Below are 24,079 nucleotides of genomic sequence, written 5' to 3' on the forward strand. Positions count from 1 at the left end.
AAATTATTTGGTGATGTGAATATATTTAGTATAGTTTTATCTAAAAAGTGTAACTTTTTTAATGTTTCACTATTTTTATTTTTATGAAATTCACTGAGGATGGTCCTCCCCTTCCTCCTCTGAGGAGCCTCCACTGCTGGAGGTATAGACTAAACTCTGTTTGTGTTTCAGATGACCTGGGGGATCTGCTGCTGGGGGAAGCCAAGCTCCAGCAGTAACTCAAGGAGAACCCCATCAAGCAGGGGGCCAGCCCAAGGGGCCCAAGACCCCAGCTTGTGGAGGTCCGCAAGCACCTGACCGCTGCCCTGGACCGAGGGAACCTCAAGGTAGATGTTAATGATATAACACCTATAGCCATTACTATTTTGTCATATGTCCAGTCTCCAGTCTAGTTTAGTCTTGTAAGTGTTATAACAGTGTAGTCCAGTCTTATAACAGTATTATAATACTGCAAAAGGGTAATACTGGTTTAATCAGGATCTGGCTGTACACTCACTGCTTTCCCAAATTGAGAGAATCCCCTTTGAATTGTATAACCTCATATTACTGCCCCACTCCCTCATGCTGCTTGTATGCACCCTTTTTATCTGAAATATGAACATATCTTTTTGTGTTCAGGAGAAAACATATGGCTACACAGTAACTGTCTCTTCTCTTTCCTTTTGTGCCTAGCCGGACTACATTCAAGAGACTAGTATGTTGATGGCCAAGCTGTCCTATGTGGAGGGAGACTATAGTGAGGCCTTCAACCAGTATGGCAAAGTGACCCTGGACGAGCTGGCGCTGGTGGGAGCCCCCGTCTACCGTCTCTCCATGATTGCCGAAGCATACGCTACCAAAGGTAAGAGCTTTGGGTACCATAATGCCCTCACATTACACCAGTCAGGGTTTTTCCTGGCTCAAAAAGGGGCTTAGGTGGTGGCAGTGGCCACGAAAAAATCCTGTGCTGGAAAAACCTGCCAGTATTTCCCAATTCGAAATCTATGCAACAAAATTGTCCAGGTGAACAGATCTATGGTAGGGGAAACACTGCATAACCCTACCGTCTATTCTACTACCAAATTTCAGCTTCAATCTCAACTCTGCTTCAGTACTCGACACATTCATTCTAGTAATTTGGTGAATTTGTCTATTCTAAAGGACATTGAGCCTAATCTATGGTGCTGAAGCCCTCTGTTCTTCCACTGCCTCAGTCATGTATTGAGAAAGTGCTGAGGTTGAGGCTGGGGTGAATGTATTACCTAACTCTGCTGGTCGGGTCAGTCCGAGTCTTAACCTGGTGCCCGCCCTGCCGGTGCACCCCTGAACTCTGTCACTGTATGCTTGCCAGGGGGACGATTAGCTTAGCTGATGAGAACACAATGTGACCTACCTCATTACGCAGTTCCTGTTTGTGGAGGCTTGCTTAGGCTTTCCCCTCAGAATTCTGCACTAATACAGGGGGATGTTTGATTGACCTGCTGTAAAATGGAGATGGTTTTGATGGATAATTAGTGGTGTTTTAAATGTCCTATAATAGAGTCAGTTGCTGTATCTAAATCTAGTGTGTATATTAAAATGGACATGACATGGAGGAAAAATATGTTGTCTTTGAAAAGAGGAAATTGACACAGCAGCACCAGTCCTCTGTTTGAGCTAGTATCCCCTGCAATGTGTTGTTGGGCCATATGGTGGCAGTAGAGGTTCACTGTTCACTATGCTTATGTTTGATCATGCAGAGAGGAGTCCTCACACACACACACACAATCTATCTATCTATCTATCTATCTATCTATCTATCTATCTATCTATCTATCTATCTATCTATCTATCTATCTATCTATCTATCTATCTATCTATCTATCTATCTATCTATCTATCTATCTAGAAGCTCTACCGTAGTGTGGAGCCCCTCAATACAGCAGCCTAGTATACACACAGGGCACACACACACAAATCTGTCCCCCTCTATATATACAGCAGCCTATCCTAGGATTTACACAGACCGACCGATGATGCAAGCCAAGCAGTTGCCCATACAGCATACATCACTGTGGAGCGACTGCATTGCGTAGGCAACCCCACCCCCACATAGGCACACACACGTCTCCTCCCCGGGCCGTATTGCCTGCAATCATACTGTGTATATGGAGTGAAGCATTGAAACATTAGAGCTTGACCTGAATGTAGGCAAGCTGACTTTATAGCTGGAAACATCTAGAATGGAAGGAAGTCTCTTCAGATGAAGCTCTCTTTTATGTTACACAGCATAATTTCTTATATAGTCCTTTGTTGGCTGTGTAAGGCTGTGTTGATAGATAGCATAACCTGAGTTCATTAGTCATTTTGTGTGACTTTGTCTGGACCAGCCATCTTGTTTGTCCGATGGCGGGAATGGGAAGACATTACTGCTGTTTTAATTTTAATGAGCGTCCTAATCGAGAGGAGTGGAGGGGAGGAGGAGGTCAGGCCGGCCTGTTTAGAGTAACACAGGAGCCTATTAGGCTGTGAAAGTGCCACAGGGGTATGAATAAGTTATCTGGCACGGCAGCAGAGAGAGCAGAGCCATACAATGACAACAGAATCCCCCGGCTCCAGTCATTAACATACCCGCATCTCCACCACGGGAAATCTTTATAAGGCAAAGACAAGCATGGCTGCATACATCCATCTTTGCAGATCTCTATCTCTCTCGCTCTCTCCATCTTTCCATCCATCCATCCATCCATGGTGGGGGTCCGTCCATCTGTGACAGAGCATGTTTATCTCTCCATCTGTTTGTCTCTGCCTCCTTCTCTGTCTTTCTGTTTCTTTGCTTATCTATAACTCTCTCTCCTCCTCTCTCTCTCTCTCTACCTCACCCCTCTGTCTTTCTGTTTCTTTATCTATGTATAGCTCTCTCTCTCCTCCCCTCTCTACCTCAATCCCTCTCTGTCTTTCTCTCTTGCATCAGTATTCATGTTCCAGTCATGTCCTATAAAGAGAAGACATCTACACCTCTATGGTACTGGAGGTTTCAGGGTGTGTAAATTAATCATGTGGGGTTGATGGATGAACCATTTGGCTTGTATTGTTTGGACCCTTTTAGTGAATGGCTCTATTTGAGCATCACACAGTTGGAGTAGTCTTGCGTAATTCCAGAGGCTAGAGCTATTTATAATGAATTAGTTATTAAGGCTATTATCTATTATTAATGCGTTGTTTGAAAAGGGTGTTTTGGGAACTGCAGATTCGGTTTCATAACAACGAGGTGTGTGTAGCCACGATGGAAGTGTTGTTCTTTTCTACATATTGTCTTGTTACAAACAGAATGGTCTGGTGATTGACAGAACCGGCCCACACAAAACAAGATACAGTTTACCCAAGGTCAGACAGGGATACTTTTCTCATAGGATCCTTTTAGGGCCCGGAGTTATTCCTTCCCACGTGAGTTTACATGGAAAAACTCTGCCTTTAATAACAAGGGGCGCAGACTACAACAAAGGCCCAGAGTTTTTCCTTGCCAGGTCACAAAATCAGGGAAACTCAGGGCCATACATGAGGGAAAAGAGTGAGGGCCTTAATTTGTAGAAGAGTGAGAGTCAGAAGTAGAAGGGGATTGTTGTCCTAATCTCCTCTATAGAAGAAAAGAAGTCTGTAAAATAAGGTATCTTCTTCAGTCCTTGGCTGACGTGAGGTGAGGCTGGTGGCTGTCCTTGACTCCGATGATTGTACACTATGCACACGCATCCACGCACGCACAAAACACAAACACACACAGACACTAAAGCTTGAGCATGAACTTTAACCCCTGGTGGGCTGCATTGTGTACTCTTATCCAGAGGCAAGGCCACAGTACTGTATGTGTAGTGTAGAGTATACAGCCGTTTTTAAAAGTTCCTTTCTTTATTTCTTCTCTCCAGGTCTGTGTCTAGAGAAAGTCCCGGCTGCATCTCCGTCCCTGTCCAATTATAACGTGGACAAAGACCAGGAAGTGATTACCTGCTATGAGAAGTCTGGAGACATTGCCCTGCTCTACCTACAGGAAGTAGAGAAGGTAACCTAGCAACCAGCTAACATTGGCTTTACAAGTGGATGTGTTGATGGGAGGGAGAATATGGGGATGCTTTAATCACTGTGACAAAACCAAATCATTTTCAGGTGATCTAGGCTAATACTAACAAAATAATTAACCTTCTTTTAAATGACAGTTTAAGGTAGACTCGGCTAGATGACGTTGCCATGAGCAGCACTGCAGATATTAAGATGAGCGGGATGCAAGACCGCAACGTGATAGCAACGGGACCAAAACAGCGGAGAAGTTTAGTCTCGAGCTTCAACACTCTTAGTTGTTTACTGCTGTTTACTTTGTGCATCTACGTCATCTTGCTGAGTCGATTTTTAAGTTACAATTACAAATAGCCAAGACTAAGGGCCAGTCACCAGTAACTTAACTTTTGTTCTCGGATAGTTGCTGTTTGACATTTTAAAGGGAAGTTTGCAGAATGAGGTTGCTGTTAAACATTCAGATTTGGGTGGCCTCCCGCAGCCGGCCGCGACCGGGAGACACATGAGGCGGCGCACAATTGGCCCAGCGTTGTCCGGGTTAGGGGGGGGTTTGGCCTGCAGGGATGTCCTTGTCCCATCGCACACTAGTAACTCCTGTGGCGGGCCGGGCACAGTGCACACTGACATGGTCGCCAGGTGTACTGTGTTTCCTCCGACACATTGGTGTGGCTGGCTTCCGGGTTAAGTGGGCATTGTGTCAAGAAGCAGTGCGGCTTGGTTGGGTCGTGTTTCGGAGGACGCACGGCTCTCGACCTTCGCCTCTCCCGAGTCCATACGGGAGTTGCAGCGTTGAGACAAGACTGTAACTACCAATTGGATACCACGAAATTGGGGAGAAAAAGGGGTGGGAAAAAAACGTTCAAAAGTTTGGGGTCGCTTAGAAATGTCCTTGTTTTTGACATAAAAGCACATTTCTGTCAATTAAAATAACATGAAATACAGTGTAGACATTGTTAATGTTGTAAATGACGATTGTAGCTGGAAACGGCAGATTTTTTTATGGAATATCTACATAGGCATACAGAGGCCCATTATCAGCAACCATCACTCCTGTGTTCCAATGGAACGTTGTGTTAGCTAATCCAAGTTTATAATTTTAAAAGGCTAATTGATCATTAGAAAACCCTTTTGCAATTATGAAAACCCTTTTGCAATTATGTTAGCACAGCTGAAAACTGTTGTTCTGATTAAAGAAGCAATAAAACTGGCCTTCTTTAGACTAGTTGAGTATCTTGACCATCAGCATTTGTGGGTTCGATTACAGGCTTCAAATGGCCAGAAACAAAGAACTTTCTTCTGAAACTCGTCAGTGTATTCTTGTTCTGAGAAATGAAGGCTATTCCATGAGAGAAATTGCCAAGAAACTGAAGATCTCATACAACGCTGTGTCCTACTCCCTTCACAGAACAGCGCAAACTGTGGGAGGCCCCGGTGCACAACTGAGAGGACAAGTACATTAGAGTGTCTAGTTTGAGAAACAGACGCCTCACAAGTCCTCAACTGACAGCTTCATTAAATAGTACCCGCAAAACACCAGTCTCAACGTTAACAGTTTATGAGGCGACTCCGGGATGCTGGCCTTCTAGCCATAGTTACAAAGAAAAAGCCATATTTCAGACTGGCCAATACTAATAAAATATTAAGATGGGAAAAAGAACACAGACACTGTGTTCTTCACTGTTGACATTCAGACTGGTGTTTTGCGAGTACTATTTAATGAAGCTGCCAGTTGAGGACTTGTGAGGCGTCTGTTTCTCCAACTAGTGTTACAGTATGTTTGGGGTAAATCCAATACAGCACATTACTGATTACCACTCTCTATTTTTTCAATCATAGTGGTGGCTGCATCATGTTATGGGTATGTGTAACGGATGTGAAATGGCTAGCTAGTTAGCGGGTACGCGCTAATAGCGTTTCAATCAGTTACGTCACTTGCTCTGAAACCTAGAAGTAGTGTTTCCCCTTGCTCTGCAAGGGCCGCGGTTGTTGGCCGCGGTTCGTTGGTGACTGTTGTTGATGTGTGCAGAGGGTCCCTGGTTCACGCCCGTGTCGGAGCGAGGGGACGGTCTAAAGTTATACTGTTACATTGATGCTGTTGACCCGGATCACTGGTTGCTGCGGAAAAGGAGGAGGTTGAAAGGGGGGTGAGTGTAACGGATGTGAAATGGCTAGCTAGTTAGCGGGTACACGCTAATAGCGTTTCAATCAGTTACGTCACTTGCTCTGAAACCTAGAAGTAGTGTTTCCCCTTGCTCTGCAAGGGCCGCGGCTTTTGTGGAGCGATGGGTAACGACGCTTCGTTGGTGACTGTTGTTGATGTGTGCAGAGGGTCCCTGGTTCGCGCCCGTGTCGGGGCGAAGGGACGGTCTAAAGTTATACTGTTGCATATGCTTGTAATCGTTAAGGACTGGAGAGTATTTCAGGATCAAAAAATCAACAGAATGGAGCTAAGCAACAGGCAACATCCTAGAGGAAAACCTGTTTCAGTCTACTTAACACCAGACACTTGGAGATTAATTCACCTTTCAGCAGGACAATCACCTGAAACACAAGGCCAAATCTACAATGGAGTTGCTTACCAAGAAGACAGTGAATGTTCCTGGGTGGCAGAGTTTCAGATTTGACTTAAATCTGCTTGAAAATCTGTGGCAAAACTTGAAGACGGTTATCTAGCAATGATCAACAACCAATTTGACAGAGCTTGAATAATTTTGAAAATTATAAATGGGCAACTATTTTATAATCCAGAGTGTGCAAAACTCTTAGACGTACCCAGAAAGACTCACAGGTGTAATCGTTACCAAAGGTGATTCTAACATGTGTTGACTCAAGTGTAACGGATTTCCTCTTTGTCTGAGGAGGAGTAGCAAGGATCGGACCAATGTGCAGCGTGGTAAGTGTCCATAATGAGATATTTAATAAATCCACAGAACACTGAACAAAATAACAAAAGTACAAACAAACAACCGAAACAGTCCCGTATGGTGCAAACACTAACACATGGAAACAATCGCCCACAAAACACAATAGAAAACCGGCTACCTAAATATGGCTCCCAATCAGAGACAACGACTGACACCTGCCTCTGATTGAGAACCATACTAGGCCAAACACATAGAAATATAACAACAGAACAAAACATAGAAAAACAACATAGAATGCCCACCCCAACTCACACCCTGACCAACTAAAATAAAGACATAAAAAAGGAACTAAGGTCAGAACGTGACAGTACCCCCCCCCCAAAGGTGCGGACTCCGGCCGCAAAACCTGAACCTATAGGGGAGGGTCTGGGTGGGCATTTCACCGCAGTGGCGGCTCTGGTGCGGGACGTGGACCCCCCTCCACCATAGTCTTGGCCCACTTATGTGGCGCCTTTGGAGCGGCGACCCTCGCCGCCGACCTCGGACTGGGGACCCTTTCAGCGGGCCCCGAATAGATGGGAGACTCCGGCAGCGCCTGAGTGACGGGCAGCTCTTGACTGACGGGCGGCTCAGGCAGCTCCTGACTGACGGATGGCTCAGGCAGCTCCTGACTGACGGACGGCTCAGGCAGCTCCTGACTGACGGACGGCTCTGGCTGCTCCGGACAGGAGGGAGACTCTGGCTGCTCCGGACAGGAGGGAGACTCTGGCTGCTCCGGACAGGAGGGAGACTCTGGCTGCTCCGGACAGGAGGGAGACTCTGGCTGCTCCGGACAGGAGGGAGACTCTGGCTGCTCCGGACAGGAGGGAGACTCTGGCTCCTGACTGAAGCCCGTCGCTGGAGGCTCCGGACTAGAGGGCGTCGCTGGAGGCTCTGGACTAGAGGGCGACGCTGGAGGCTCCGGACTAGAGGGCGACGCTGGAGGCTCCGGACTAGAGGGCGACGCTGGAGGCTCCGGACTAGAGGGCGTCGCTGGAGGCTCCGGACTAGAGGGCGTCGCTGGAGGATCCGGACTAGAGGGCGTCGCTGGAGGATCCGGACTAGAGGGCGACGCTGGAGGATCCGGACTAGAGGGCGACGCTAGAGGCTCCGGACTAGAGGGCGTCGCTGGAGGCTCCGGACTAGAGGGCGACGCTGGAGGCTCCGGACTAGAGGGCGACGCTGGAGGCTCCGGACTAGAGGGCGACGCTGGAGGCTCCGGACTAGAGGGCGATGCTGGAGGCTCCGGACTAGCTTCCTACGTTGGAGGCCTCGTGCCATAACTCCTCACTGGAGGTTTCGTGCCATGGATCCTCACTGGAGGCTTCGTGCCATGGATCCTCACTGGAGGCTTCGTGCCATGGATCATCACAGGAGGCTTCGTGCCATGGATCATCACAGGAGGCTTCGTGCCATGGATCATCACAGGAGGCTTCTTGCCATGGATCATCACTGGAGGCTTCTTGCCATGGATCATCACTGGAGGCTTCGTGTCATGGACCATCACTGGAGGCTTCCTGCCATGGATCATCACTGGAGGCTTCGTGCCATGGATCACAACTGGAGGCTTCGTGCCATGGATCATCACTGGAGGCTTCTTACCATGGAGCATCACTGGAGGCTTCGTGCCATGGATCACCCCTGGAGGCTTCGTGCCATGGATCCCCACTGGAGGCTTCGTGCCATGGATCACCACTGGAGGCTTCGTGCCCATAGATCATCACTGGTATGGAGAGACACACAGGAGGCCTGGCTCTGGGAGAAGGCCCAGGACTCACCAGGCTGGGGAGACATGCAGGAGGGTTAGTGCTTAGCACAGGCACAGAACTCACCAGTCTGGCGAGACATGCAGGAGGCCTTGTCCTTGGCCGAGGCACCGGATGCACTGGACCGTGGAGGCGCACTGGCGGTTTCGAGTGCAGAGCTAGCACCACTCGTCCTGGCTGTATCCCCCCTGTAGCCCGGCAAGTGCGGGGAGTAGGAACAGGCCGCACTGGGCTGTGCTGGCAAACTGGGGACACCGTGCGTAGGGCTGGTGCAGTATATCCCGGGCCGAGGATACGCACTGGAGACCAGATGCGCTGAGCCGGCATCATCCCTCCTGGCTCGATGCCCACTCTAGCCCGGCCGATTCGAGGAGCTGCGACGTAGCGCACCGGGCTATGCGTGCGCCTTGCGCTTCCCCGCATAACACGGTGCCTGCCCAGTCACTCTCTCGCCACGGTAAGCACGGGGAGTTGGCTCAGGTCTCCTACCTGAGTCCGCCAATCTCCCCGTGTGTCCCCTCCCCAAAAAATTCTGGGGCTGCCTCTCGTGCCCGTTACCTCGCGCCAATTCCTCGTAGTGTCGCCGCTCCGCTTTTGCTGCCTCCAGCTCCTTTTTTTCCCTCCCATGTCCAGGAGTCCATTTTCCCAGCGTGGTAAGTGTTCATACTATTTAATTAAAATATGAAACACTTGACAAAACAACAAACACAACAAACGAACAGTCCTGAAAAGTGAAACAAACACTAAACAGGAAACAACCCACCCACAAACACAGGTGGGAACAGGCTACCTAAGTATGATTCTCAATCAGAGACAACGAAAGACAGCTGCCTCTGATTGAGAACCATACCAGGCCAAACACACAGAAATACAAAACAAGGACAACATAGAACACCAGACATAGAATGCCCACCCAAACTCACGCCCTGACCAACCAAAATAGAGACATAAAAAGGATCTCTACGGTCAGGGCGTGACAGGCCTTTTATTGTCCCCAGCACAAGGTGCACATGTCTAATGATCATGCTGTTTAATCAGCTTCTTGATATGCCACACCTGTCCGGTGGATGGATTATCTTGGCAAAGGAGAAATGCTAACTAACTGGGATGTAAACAAATTGTACACAAAATTTGAGAGAAACATTATTTTTGTACGTATGTAAAATTCCTGGGATCTTTTATTTCAACTCATGAAACATGGAACCAACACTTCACATGTTGCATTTATATTTTTGTTCAGTGTATAAACCATTATTCAACCAAGCTTAATAGGTTTACAATTTTGTTAAAGAAAAAGAAAAAAAAGCACCGTTAAATGATAAAAAACATATGTTTTTCAATGTGAACCGTTTGTGAACCCATTTTTGCCATTGAGCCTGGGCATCAGACTCCACATCTGTATTGCAGAGTTGTCAATGATGTGGTCGGTTTTCAATTGGCTTACGCTTATCACATGGTTTGTAAAGGCTGAAATATTGTGCGTTGGGATGCTATCGGAAGCTTTAACATTTGTAACAAGCACGCTATCAAACATCCGTTGTTACACCCCTGTAATTAATAAGTTAGTCATAAATGTTTCCAAAACTAAAAGCATTGTATTTGGGACAAATCATTCACTAACCTCAACTACATCTCGTAATGAATAATGTGGAAATTGAGCAAGTTGAGGTGACTAAACTGCTTGGAGTTACCCTGGATTGTAAACTGTCATTGTAAACTGTCATGGTCAAAACTGATACAACAGTAGCTAAGATGGGGAGAAGTCTGTCGATAATAAAGCACTGCTCTGCATTCTTAACAACACTATCAACAAGGCAGGTCCTACAGGCCCTGGTTTTGTCACACCTGGACTACTTCCCAGTCATATGTTCAAGTGCCACAAAGAGGGACATAGGAAAATTACAGTTGGCTCAGAACAGGGCAGCACGACTGGCCCTTAAAAGTACACGGAGAGCTAACATTAATGACATGCATGTCAATCTCTAATGGCTCAAAGTGGAAGAGAGATTGACATCATCATTACTTGTTTTCGTAAGAGGTGTTGACAAGCTGAAGGTACCAAGCTGTCTGTTTTAAAATACTAGCACACAGCTCTGACACCCATGTATACCCCACAAGACCTGCCACCAGAGGTCTCTTCACTGTCCCCAAGTCCAGAACAGACTATGGGAGGCACACTGTACAACATAGAGCCATGACTACATTGAACTCTATCCCACATCAGATAACTGATGCAAGCAGTAGAATCAGATTTAAAAAGCAGGTAAATATACACCTTATGGAACAGTGGGGACTGTGAAGTAACACAAACATAGGCACAGACACATGCATACACACACATGATAACATACACACTATACACAGACGTACACATGGATTTTCTGTTGTAGATATGTGGTAGTAGAGTATGGGCCTGAGTGCACACACTTAGTGTGTTGTGAATTCTGTAATGAATGTATTGTAATGTATTTAAAATTGTATAACTGCCTTAATTCTGCTGGACCCCAGGAAGAGTAGTTGCTGCCTTGGCAGGAACTAATGGGGATCCTGAATAAATACAAATTACAGACTGCAATTACCACCAGTTACATGTTGTTATTACCGTGTAACTATGCATTATTACAATTAATTACAATTCTTGTTACAGTGTAATTGCATAAATACACTGTAATAAGGACCCCTTAAAATGAAGTGTTACCAACATTTTATAGAAACTTTTGCATAAAGACCGTTCAGATGGAATATCATCAATCTACATTGTTAGATTTGTGGAAATATATCATGCAACCTGACCTTTAATGAATTGCTATCCTTCCTTGGTTTCCCCAATAAGTGGATTGGACTTGCCTGTAATTAACTCATTCATTAATTGATTGGATTTGTATATGGCTTTTCCAGTGCTCAAAGCTGCAACCATTTCGTGCCAGAACGCTCACCACACATCAGCTAATGTTTGGGAGTTGGACCTGCCTGTGTGCTAGTGTATTAGACAGTGCAGTAGGCCTATACCCCATCAGAAGTGCTGGTGTCTGTACTATTAGTACCATAGTGGTCAAAGGGGGCCTGGTCCATCAGCAGATCGATGCGGCATTGACAGACTGGCCCAGGGTTTGATGTTCCTGTTTCTGACCTTGGCTACTGTTTCAACCAGCAACTTTTTTCTCCACTCTGATTTGTTCTGCCAACAGGGTTTTCCCTTGCATTTTATTTTCTCTCTCTTTCTGTCTACTCTCTGTTTCTCTCTCTCTCTCTCTCTGTTTCTCTCTCTTTGCTTTTTCCATCTCTTTCTTTCTTTCTCTCTCTCTATCTCTGTCTCTGCTCTCTCTCGCTCTCTATTTTTGTAACGGCTTTTGTCTTCCTCCTCGTCTGAGGAGGAGAAGTTAGAAGGATCGGAGGACCAATGTGCAGCGTGGTAATTGTTCATCTTGTTTAATAAAAGTGAACACTCAAAATACAAAAAAACAACAAATGTGAAAAACCGAAACAGTTCTGTCTGGTGCAGACACACGAAGACTGAAGACAAACCACCCACAAAACCCAACACAAAACAGGCTACCTAAATATGGTTCCCAATCAGAGACAACACAAAACACCTGCCTCTGATTGAGAACCATATCAGGCCAAACACAGAAATAGGAAAACATAGAAATATAAACATAGACTGCCCACCCCAACTCACGCCCTGACCATACTAAATAAAGACAAAACAAAGGAAATAAAGGTCAGAACGTGACAATTTTTCTTTCTTACTTTCTTTCTCTCTATCTGTATTTGTCTCTCTGCTCTCTCTCTTCCTCTCCCTCTCTCTTTTTCTGCTCTCTCCATTCCTGAGTCTCTCCTGGCCTCTCTGAGGGGTTGCAGAACAGTGTAGCAACCTTTTATATATTTTTCATTTCAGCAGCCTTGCTATCTAGTCAGTCTGAATGCATATACAGTGGGGCAAAAAAGTATTTAGTTAGCCACCAATTGTGCAAGTTCTCCCACTTAAAAAGATGAGAGGCCTGTAATTTTCATCATAGGTACACTTCAACTATGACAGACAAAATGAGGAAAAAAATCCAGAAAATCACATTGTAGGATTTGTAATGAATTTATTTGCAAATTATGGTGGAAAATAAGTATTTGGTCAATAACAAAAGTTTATCTCAATACTTTGTTATATACCCTTTGTTGGCAATGACAGAGGTCAAACGTTTTCTGTAAGTCTTCACAAGGTTTTCACACACTGTTGCTGGTATTTTGGCCCATTCCTCCATGCAGATCTCCTCTAGAGCAGTGATGTTTTGGGGCTGTTGCTGGGCAACACGGACTTTCAACTCCCTCCAAAGATTTTCTATGGGGTTGAGATCTGGAGACTGGCTAGGCCACTCCAGGACCTTGAAATCCCACATTCCCACAGTCTGCTGTCATTCTGATCTAAGAATATTACTCCTGCTTATTATGAAGAAAAAATACATCTGTTTAACTTTGTAAACTAAAGGTGTGTTTAGAATTATTTTTGTTGTATTAATGCTATTTAATCTCTCCTCAGACTAATATTATTCTGTTTGTCCTGTGGGTACCTTTGCCACTGTTCCACCCCTTGTGTATTGCGCTGTCATGGTGTATTTGTTGGGGCATGTGGGAACTCACTCAATAACATTCTCCCATCCCGAGTGCTAGCCTGTCTGGTGCTTTTCTGGCCCTGGGGCCTTTGGTGTGACTACTCTGTTGAGTTATGGTGTTCACAGTGCAGAGATAGTGAATGGTGTTCAGACCTTCTATTTTGTGCAAGTGTCCTTAAGAGTCCTTAGTTGAAGAGCAATGATGCAAATACTAATTTGGCCCATTTTTTGGGCTCATGGTGTCATTTTAGTTACCAAGCCTCAGGATAGAGCTGTGTTGTTGCTCCAAAATGTCATAACTATATGTGCTATTTGAATTCAATATTTAAACTAATCTAGTGGCATCACTCCCCCAAAAAGCCACAGGCTTTACCCCTGCATTTTCTTTCTTCTGTATCGGCTGTTAGAATTCAATATTGAAATTCTAATTTAGTGCAACTGATTCACATTGGAGTGGCACTTCCCCAAATAGCTCCCTCCCCACCTCCAGCACACGCCTTTCCCTTCCCCACCTACATTCCCAGCCCACCCACACATCCAGAACACCAGGTCGGAGAGAGCTGCCCCCCTGTAATTGAATCGGCAGCTGATTCCATACAGCATACAGAGAGACACTGATACAATACCCAGGAGATTAATGGGGCAACAGCACTACAGCCAGGTATCTATCTATCTCTCTCAGTGTATCATGTGCCAGACAGGCAGCACAAGGTGTAAGGACACAAGCTACCTGCTGCTGAATGAAAGAATTTCATATTTTTGACAGACTGAGAGAGAGGAGAGTGGGAACACAATGGGGACCTTCTGGTTGGACTGATGCAGAGAAAATAGGGAGAGGAGGGGAAGAGAGGGTTAGGAGGGGAAGGAGAGGAGGAGGAGGGGAAGGAGAGGAGAAGAGAGTAGCAGCCATGGTTCTTCAATCTTCCCCCTGTCCTCTCCTCTTATCTCTTCCTTTCCTTCTAGGTCTACTATTATCTGATGTTATCTAGGTTGTGTTTTCTTATCTCTCTGATTACCGATCTGGTTTTGGAAGTACAATATTGTGGTTTCTGAATTAAAACGTTTGGCTGATTTGCGTATGTACAGTGTACCAGTCTATTGCTGATGCAGAATGTGACACTAAGCTGACTTTGTTCTCTGCATCTTCAAGCATTGCATTGTGGTGCAAGAGGTGGCTCCAATGCTCCAGCCTCTGTTCTCTGGTCAATTTGATGTGTTTCAGGCCCTCAGTGCGGGGTTGCAGAACCGCAGTCCAAAGCCAGGTCCAGTAGCCCAGGAGCAGGAGCTGGGATACTTCCTGGAGACGGGACTTCAGAGAGCACATGTCATCCACTTCAAAAATGGGTAAGAGAGTGAGAGCGTGTGTGTAGAATAATCCTACACTGACATCCAGGCTTGTTATGAATTCATCCCTAACCCACTGTGTGTGTTGCTGCTTCCTGTCACTCTTCCCTCTCTCCACTGTCACTCTTCCCTCTCTCCAATGTCGCTTTTCCCTCTCTCCAATGTCGCTTTTCCCTCTCTCCAATGTCGCTCTTCCCTCTCTCCAATGTCACTCTTCCCTCACTCCACTGTCACTCATCCCTCTCTCCACTGTCACTCTTTCTTCCAATCCAAGGGTCCGTTTGTCTCAGGACGCATAGTAGGTATTCCTCCACTCCTCTCTGCCCTAGAATAGCACTGTGTTTGACTTACAATCCCCCCCAGAGAGAACAATGCTCTTGTATTACCATAGAGACTCAGGTTGACTTGCAACTCAAAGCCAAGATGCCAAGCCCAGACCTGCCAACCTGCATGTATTTTGCGTACCATGCACACAATTTGAGGTGAAAATACGCGGTATGAAAAACGACCATAAAATACACAAAAATAGGCTTGTAGTTGGCACTTTGTGGTTTTTGACTCAACCGTCTGAAGTTGAAACTGAGCCAATCAGAGTACTAGGGCGAGGAGGAAATATCTCTTCGCCCTCCAGCTGGATGGCAGCTCCCTACTTTGTCCATTGATACCACTGATGTGTGATGAAAAAGGGAAAATGGAGAACGAACTGTTTGTCAAATACATTTTCCATAATTGTATGTGTTAGTAAAGCTCATAACCATTATAATGTTGTAGTTAGCTCCTTAGCTAAGGCAAGATTACGAAAAAGGTAGTTAGTTACAGCGTTTAGTCAACTAAGCGAGAACACTTTATTGCCCGCACCTGCTTTGATCTCCTCAAAGGTAGTAGGCGTGAGCGCATTGATGATGAAGGAAACATGTGCAGTGTTGCGGTAGTTCTTCAGTGTGCGTCTCTGAGTGGATGGAAACAAACATGGCAGAGAGATCTGTTCCGCTTATACCGTCCTTCACAGAAAGTTATGCTAGACTTTTAAGATTAGTAGGCCTATGTTAATTAATCAGTTCTTGATCTGTCCTCTTTATATACAGTTGAAGTCAGACGTTTACATACACCTTAGCCAAATACATTTAAACTCAGTTTTTCACAATTCCTGACATTTAATCCTTGTAAAAATTCCCTGTTTTAGGTCAGTTAGGATCACCCCTTTATGTTAAGAATGTGAAATGTCAGAATAATAGTAGAGAGAATGATTTATTTCAGTTTTATTTCTTTTATCACATTCCCAGTGGGTCAGTAGTTTACATACACTCAATTGGTATTTGGAAGCATTGCCTTTAAATTGTTTAGCATGGGTCAAATGTTTCGGGTAGCCTTCCACAAGCTTTTGGCCCATTCCTCCTGACAGAGCTGGTGTAACTGAGTCAGGTTTGTAGGCCTCCTTGCTCGCACACGCTTTTTCAGTTCTGCCCACAAATTTTCTATGGGATTGAGGTCAGGGCTTTGTGATGGCCACTCCAATACCTTGACTTTGTTGTCCTTAAGCCATTTTGCCACAACTTTGGAAGTATGCTTGGGGTCATTGTCCATTTGGAAGACCCATTTGTGACCAAGTTTTAACTTCCTGACTGATGTCTTGAGATGTTGCTTCAATATATCCACATAATTTTTCTGCCTCATGATGCCATCTATTTTGTGAAGTGCACCAGTCCCTTCTGCAGCAAAGCACCCCCACAACATGATGCTGCCACCCCCGTGCTTCACGGTTGGGATGGTGTTCTTCGGCTTGCAAGCCTCCCCCTTTTCCTCCAAACATAACGATAATCATTATGGCCAAACAGTTCTATTTTTGTTTAATCAGACCAGAGGACATTTCTCCATGTGCAGTTGCAAACCGTAGTCTGGCTTTTTTACAGCGGTTTTGGAGCAGTGGCTTCTTCCTTGCTAAGCGGTCTTTCAGGTTATGTTGATATAGGACTCGTTTTACTGTGGATATAGATACTTTTGTACCTGTTTCCTCCAGCATCTTCACAAGGTCCTTTGCTGTTGTTCTGGGATTGATTTGCACTTTTCGCACCAAAGTACATTAATCTCTAGGAGACAGAACACGTCTCATTCCTGAGCGGTATGACGGCTGCGTGGTCCCATGGTGTTTATACTTGCATACTATTGTTTGTACAAATGAACGTGGTACCTTCAGGCGTTTGGAAATTGCTCCCAAGGATGAATCAGACTTGTGGAGGTCTACAATTTTTTTTCTGCCTGATTTCTTTTGATTTTCCCATGATGTCAAGCAAAGAGGCACTGAGCTTGAAGGTAGGCCTTGAAATACATCCACAGGTACACCTCCAATTGTCTCAAATGATGTCAATTAGCCTATCAGAAGCTTCTAAAGCCATGACATCGTTTTCTGGAATTTTCTAAGCTGTTTAAAGGCACAGTCAACTTAGTGTATGTAAACGTCTGACCCACTGGAATTGTGATACAGTGAATTATAAGTGAAATAATCTGTCTGTAAACAATTGTTGGAAAAATTACTTGTGTCATGCACAAAGTAGATGTCCTAACCGACTTGCCAAAACTATAGTTTGTTAACAAGAAATTTGTGGAGTGGTTGAAAAACAAGTTTTAATGACTCCAATCTAAGTGTATGTAAACTTCCGACTTCAACTGTAGCTGTATGTCAACAGTAGGCTACTAATGATGTGATAGTCAGTTCTACAGTTACATTTATTTCTAGGGCCTCCCGAGAAATAAGGCACTGCATCGCAGTGTTGCGGTGTCACTAGAGCCTGGGGTTTGATCCCAGGCTGCGTCACAATCGGTCGTGACTGGGAGTCCCATAGGGCGGCGCACAATTAGCCCAGCGTCATCTGAGTTAAGGGAGGGTTTGGCCGGGGGGGCTTAGCTTGGCTCATCGCGGGCCGGGCGCCTGCAGGCTGACTTCGGTCGTCAGTTGAACAGTGTTTCCTCCGACACATTGGTGCAGCTGGTTTCTGGGTAAAGCGAGTGGGTGTTAAGAAGTGCGGCTTGGTGGGTCATGTTTCGGAGGATGCATGACTCGACCTTCACCTCCCGAGCCCGTTGGGGAGTTGCAACGAAGAGACAAGATCGTAATCATAAAATTGGGGAGAAAAAGGGGATAAACATTACAACAAAACATTCTAGTTAGCTACTGAAGAACAGCCAAGTACCCATATTATTAACAGTCAATAGTTACCATTCCTACTGAGGCAGTCTTCTGCAAAAATCATTATTAGGCAAAAAAAAGTGCATTTTCCTATGATTTGAGCAGTATGGATGTCGCAAGTGTGCCATCAGTGGTACTCTACTTCAAGGTTGGCAGGTCTGCAAGCCTCAAGCCTGCCAGTGGAAAAGTGATTGGACTCAGCAGGCCCAATGGCTTGAATTGGAGACGGTGTGGGATGGATTCCTATGTCCATAGCTGCTGTGCTTTGATCTAGTTAGCCATAGTTTGGTACCTCCCGGCTAGCTCCCCTGTTGGTTAGAGCAGTAGTGTGTGTGAGTAGCTAGTTATGGGTGTTGATATGGAGGTTATGCTCCCTTATCTCCTGGTAGGGGTGTGGTGGTAAAGCTCTGTCGGAGTGTGCATGTGATTTTGTGAGCATGCTGGCTGTGTTTCAGTCAGACCTGAAGATGGATGATAGCCTCCTATCTCTCTTAGCCCCGCCCCCATACTGACATTATGACTATCCCAGCATGCTTAGAGCTCATCTCACAACCACACCATTTGGGATGCACACCACTGACATGATTAGGGCTCACAGGAATGTTAACAGACACAGCTGTAGCAGCCACATGGCTTCTCTAACGTTCACAGTACACATCTATGTGACACGCTTCAAAAAAACAACTCTCAACACTCCTTTTGCTATTGCCCAATGCCCATAAATGCATTCTTCATCTCTCACGGAAGTTATACTGAATTGATGGTGTCTTGATCAAATAAATCCTCCTCAAGCACCCCTCTGTACTGTCTGGTTCTCCTGGGGGGAACCATCCATACCACAGTCTGCCTGGGAAGCATTGGTTGTGTCCCAAATGGCAACCTATTCCCATAGGGCTCTGATTTAAGTAGTGCATGATATGGAATAGGGACATACCCACTGTATAGGGCAAGGTGGATTTTTCACATGGAAAATGGAGGAAACCACTTAAAAACCAGAGAGGAGAAGAGATAAAGAGAGGAGGCTGCCACTACTGCTGCTGCTGAAGATAATAGTTCATAGATGATGCAACACAGTGTCTCTTTCATGTAAACATGCACCCAGCCTCCCTCCCTACCTCCACACGTCTCTCTCTCACTAATAACACACACACACTGGTATAGTGGTGCAAATACATTAATACAAAACACACACTACATACAAATCACGCACACACACAGCATTTCCAGTGGGAAGGTGCTTTTTCTATCCTCGAGAATGCCAACGCTAAGAAGGACACGTCTTCAGTAAATAGCCAGCTGCATACATGGCTAATGTGTAAGCTGTGAGTAGCGGTAATTATCTGTCGTTAAGGGTGCTAAACTCATGAATAATGCAGCACTGTGCCTGCCTGTGAATCTCGTGTTGCTCTCTCTGCTCATAGATATTTAAAGTTGAGCGTTGCGATAAAAACATCTGCCAGCATTCTTTTTGTATAATTATTTTCCCCCTTTGTAAAGTGGTCAATCATGGTTGCAGTGAATTAGGAGGAGGCCTTTGGTACTGAGCAGTAAATGGATCTTACAAAAAAAACAGCAGGACCAAGGCAATTCTTCATAATATGCCTTTATTGAAGTGGCTTGTTAAATAGAGCAGAGGAAAATGCTTGGTTGGTTAAGAGATGTCTAGTGTACACACTAACTGGATCGATGCAAGGAGTGCATCCAAAATAGTACCCTATTCCCTACTGTTATATAGTGCACTACTTTAGACCAAATGCCTATGGGCCCTGGTCAAAAGTAGTGCACTACATAGGGAATAGGTTGCCATTTGGGATGCATTGTCTATGCTTCCTCTAGCTGTTAGGCATCTGAAAAACCAGGTCACTTCTCATTAGCAAATCAAGTCTTAGAATGCTGCCTGCTGCAGTCTTGCATTTACTGTAGCCCTGCCAACACACACACACACCACACACACACACACACAGATTCCTTACTGTCAGTGCTGTATCAGTTTGAGCTGATTTATGAAAATGAGGCCTAACAGCAAATACGTATTAAGTCTTGATGAAACCCTCATTTGCAAACGGATACGCGCCACCACGTTATACACATAGACAGACACACAGACAGACAGACACAGACAGACGGATGGACACGGGGGAGAGGAGCAGGCCGCTCACTCTTTTGGTATAACCGGGCAGTTTAGCTCTCTGAGCTGAACCCTAGTCAACATTTCTCCAAAGTTACAGTGTGACGCATCGATAACATAACAAATGCTCACACACTTATGAGATACTTTCTTGCATTAAGCACATAAACACATGCAGTCAGAGAAGGCGTGTGTTTGTGTGGTTAGTTCGTTCAGTGGGAGACTGTTAGCTGTGTAGGTGTGGGAACATTGCAGTGTGTCTGATCCATAGAGAAGTGTTGAGCTAGGGTATTGACACCTATCAACTGACAACCTTACACACAAATGACCATACCAGCTCTGAGACAGACAGACAGACAGGACAGACAGGACAGGACAGGACAGGACAGGACAGACAGACAGGACAGACATGCACATATTCACCATTGAGGTGAGGTTCTCACCCAAGATTTGATGGTACATGGCCCCGTCCATCGTCCCTTTGATGTGGTGAAGTTGTCCTGTTCCCTAAGCAGAAAAACACCCCCAAAGCATAATGTTTCCACCTCCATGTTTGTCGGTGGGGATGGTGTTCTTGGGGTCATAGGCAGCATTCCTCCTCCTCCAAACACAGCGAGTTGAGTTGATGCCAAAGAGCTCCATTTTGGTCTCATCTGACCACAACATTTTCACCCAGTTGTCCTCTGAATCATTCAGATTTTCATTGGCAAACTTCAGACGGGCATATATATGTGCTTTCTTGAGCAGGGGGACCTTGCGGGCGCTGCAGGATTTCAGTCCTTCACGGCGTAGTGTGTTACCAATTGTTTTCTTGGTGACTATGGTCCCAGCTGCCTTGAGATCATTGACAAGATCCTCCCGTGTAGTTCTGGGCTGATTCCTCACCGTTCTCATGATCATTGCAACTCCACGAGGTGATATCTTGCATGGAGCCCCAGGCCAAGGGAGATTGACAGTTCTTTTATGTTTCTTCCATTTGCGAATAATCGCACCAACTGTAGTCACCTTCTCACCAAGCTGCTTGGCGATGGTCTTGTAGCCCATTCCAGCCTTGTGTAGGTCTATAATCTTGTCCCTGACATCATTGGAGAGCTCTTTGGACTTGGCCATGGTGGAGAGTTTGGAATCTGATTGATTGATTGCTTCTGTGGACAGGTGTCTTTTATACAGGTAACAAACTAAGATTAGGAGCACTCCCTTTAAGACTGTGCTCCTAATCTCAGCTCGTTACCTGTATAAATGACACCTGGGAGCCAGAAATCTTTCTGATTGAGAGGGGGTCAAATACTTATTTCCCTCATTAAAATGCAAATCAATTTATAACATTTTTGACATGTGTTTTTCTGGATTTTTTTGTTGTTATTCTGTCTCTCACTGTTCAAATAAACCTACCATTAAAATTATAGACTGATCATTTCTTTGTCAGTGGGCAAACGTACAAAATCAGCAGGGGATCAAATACTTTTTTCCCTCACTGTATATATATTATTATTATTTTTATTTTATTTCACCTTTATTTAACCAGGTAGGCAAGTTGAGAACAAGTTCTCATTTACAACTGCGACCTGGCCAAGATAAAGCAAAGCAGTGCTACACAAACAACAACACAGAGTTACACATGGAGTAAACAAATGTACAGTCAATAACACAAAAGAAGAAATCTATATACAGTGTGTGCAAATGAGGTAAGATTGGGGAGGTAAGGCAATAAATAGGCCGTAGTGGGGAAGTAAATACAATTTAGCAATTAAACACTGGAATGATAGATGTGCAGAATATGAATGTGCAAGTAGAGATACTGGGGTGCAAAGGAGCAAAAAATATAATAACAATATGGAGATGAGGTAGTTTGGTGGGCTATTTACAGATCAAATCAAATCAAATCAAGTTTATTTTATATAGCCCTTCGTACATCAGCTAATATCTCGAAGTGCTGTACAGAAACCCAGCCTAAAACCCCAAACAGCAAGCAATGCAGGTGTAGAAGCACGGTGGCTAGGAAAAACTCCCTAGAAAGGCCAAAACCTAGGAAGAAACCTAGAGAGGAACCAGGCTATGAGGGGTGGCCAGTCCTCTTCTGGCTGTGCCGGGTGGAGATTATAACAGAACATGGCCAAGATGTTCAAAATGTTCATAAGTGACAAGCATGGTCAAATAATAATCAGGAATAAATGTCAGTTGGCTTTTCATAGCCGATCATTAAGAGTTGAAAACAGCAGGTCTGGGACAGGTAGGGGTTCCATAACCGCAGGCAGAACAGTTGAAACTGGAATAGCAGCAAGGCCAGGTGGACTGGGGACAGCAAGGAGTCATCATGCCCGGTAGTCCTGACGTATGGTCCTAGGGCTCAGGTCCTCCGAGAGAGAGAAAGAAAGAGAGAAGGAGAGAATTAGAGAGAGCCAAGATTTTCAAAATGTTCATAAATGACAAGCATGGTTAAATAATAATCAGGAATAAATGTCAGTTGGCTTTTCATAGCCGATCATTAAGAGTTGAAAACAGCAGGTCTGGGACAGGTAGGGGTTCCATAACCGCAGGCAGAACAGTTGAAACTGGAATAGCAGCAAGGCCAGGTGGACTGGGGACAGCAAGGAGTCATCATGCCCGGTAGTCCTGACGTATGGTCCTAGGGCTCAGGTCCTCCGAGAGAGAGAAAGAAAGAGAGAAGGAGAGAATTAGAGAGAGCATACTTAAATTCACACAGGACACTGGATAAGACAGGAGAAGTACTCCAGATATAACCAACTGACCCTAGCCCCCCGACACATAAACTACTGCAGCATAAATACTGGAGGCTGAGACAGGAGGGGTCAGGAGACACTGTGGCCCCAACCGATGATACCCCCGGACAGGGCCAAACAGGAAGGATATAACCCCACCCACTTTGCTAAAGCACAGCCCCCGCACCACTAGAGGGATATCTTCAACCACCAACTTACAATCCTGAGACAAGGCCGAGTATAGCCCACAAAGATCTCCACCACAGCACAAACCAAGGGGGGGCGCCAACCCAGACAGGAAGATCACGTCAGTAACTCAACCCACTCAAGTGACGCACCCCTCCTAGGGACGGCATGAAAGAGCACCAGTAAGCCAGTGACTCAGCCCCTGTAATAGGGTTAGAGGCAGAGAATCCCAGTGGAGAGAGGGGAACCGGCCAGGCAGAGACAGCAAGGGCGGTTCGTTGCTCCAGAGCCTTTCCGTTCACCTTCACACTCCTGGGCCAGACTACACTCAATCATATGACCTACTGAAGAGGAAAGTCTTCAGTAAAGACTTAAAGGTTGAGACCGAGTCTGCGTCTCTCACATGGGTAGGCAGACCGTTCCATAAAAATGGAGATCTATAGGAGAAAGCCCTGCCTCCAGCTGTTTGCTTAGAAATTCTAGGGACAATTAGGAGGCCTGCGTCTTGTGACCGTAGCGTACGTGTAGGTATGTACGGCAGGACCAACTCGGAAAGATAGGTAGGAGCAAGCCCATGTAACGCTTTATAGGTTAACAGTAAAACCTTGAAATCAGCCCTTGCCTTAACAGGAAGCCAGTGTAGGGAAGCTAGCACTGGAGTAATATGATCAAATTTCTTGGTTCTAGTCAGGATTCTAGCAGCCGTATTTAGCACTAACTGAAGTTTATTTAGTGCTTTATCCGGGTAGCCGGAAAGTAGAGCATTGCAGTAGTCTAACCTAGAAGTAACAAATGCATGGATAAATTTTTCTGCATCATTTTCTGATTTTTGCAATGTTACGTAGATGGAAAAAAGCTGTCCTTGAAACAGTCTTGATATGTTCGTCAAAAGAGAGATCAGGGTCAAGAGTAACGCCGAGGTCCTTCACAGTTTTATTTGAGACGACTTTATAACCATCAAGATTAATTGTCAGATTTAACAGAAGATCTCTTTGTTTCTTGGGACCTAGAACAAGCATCTCTGTTTTGTCCGAGTTTAAAAGTAGAAAGTTTTCAGCCATCCACTTCCTTATGTCTGAAACACAGGCTTCTAGCGAGGGCAATTTTGGGGCTTCACCATGTTTCATTGAAATGTACAGCTGTGTGTCATCCGCATAGCAGTGAAAGTTAACATTATGTTTTTACCCAAGAGGTAAAATATATAGTGAAAACAATAGT

General features: G+C 45.3%; 1 pseudogene; it reads left to right on the forward strand.

Annotated features, from left to right (window-relative positions):
* LOC120023236 overlaps positions 1 to 24,079 on the forward strand; it is a 125,273-nt pseudogene that overhangs the window by 14,912 nt on the left and 86,282 nt on the right.

Source organism: Salvelinus namaycush, chromosome 28, assembly GCF_016432855.1.
Source record: "Salvelinus namaycush isolate Seneca chromosome 28, SaNama_1.0, whole genome shotgun sequence".
NCBI lineage: Eukaryota > Metazoa > Chordata > Actinopteri > Salmoniformes > Salmonidae > Salvelinus > Salvelinus namaycush.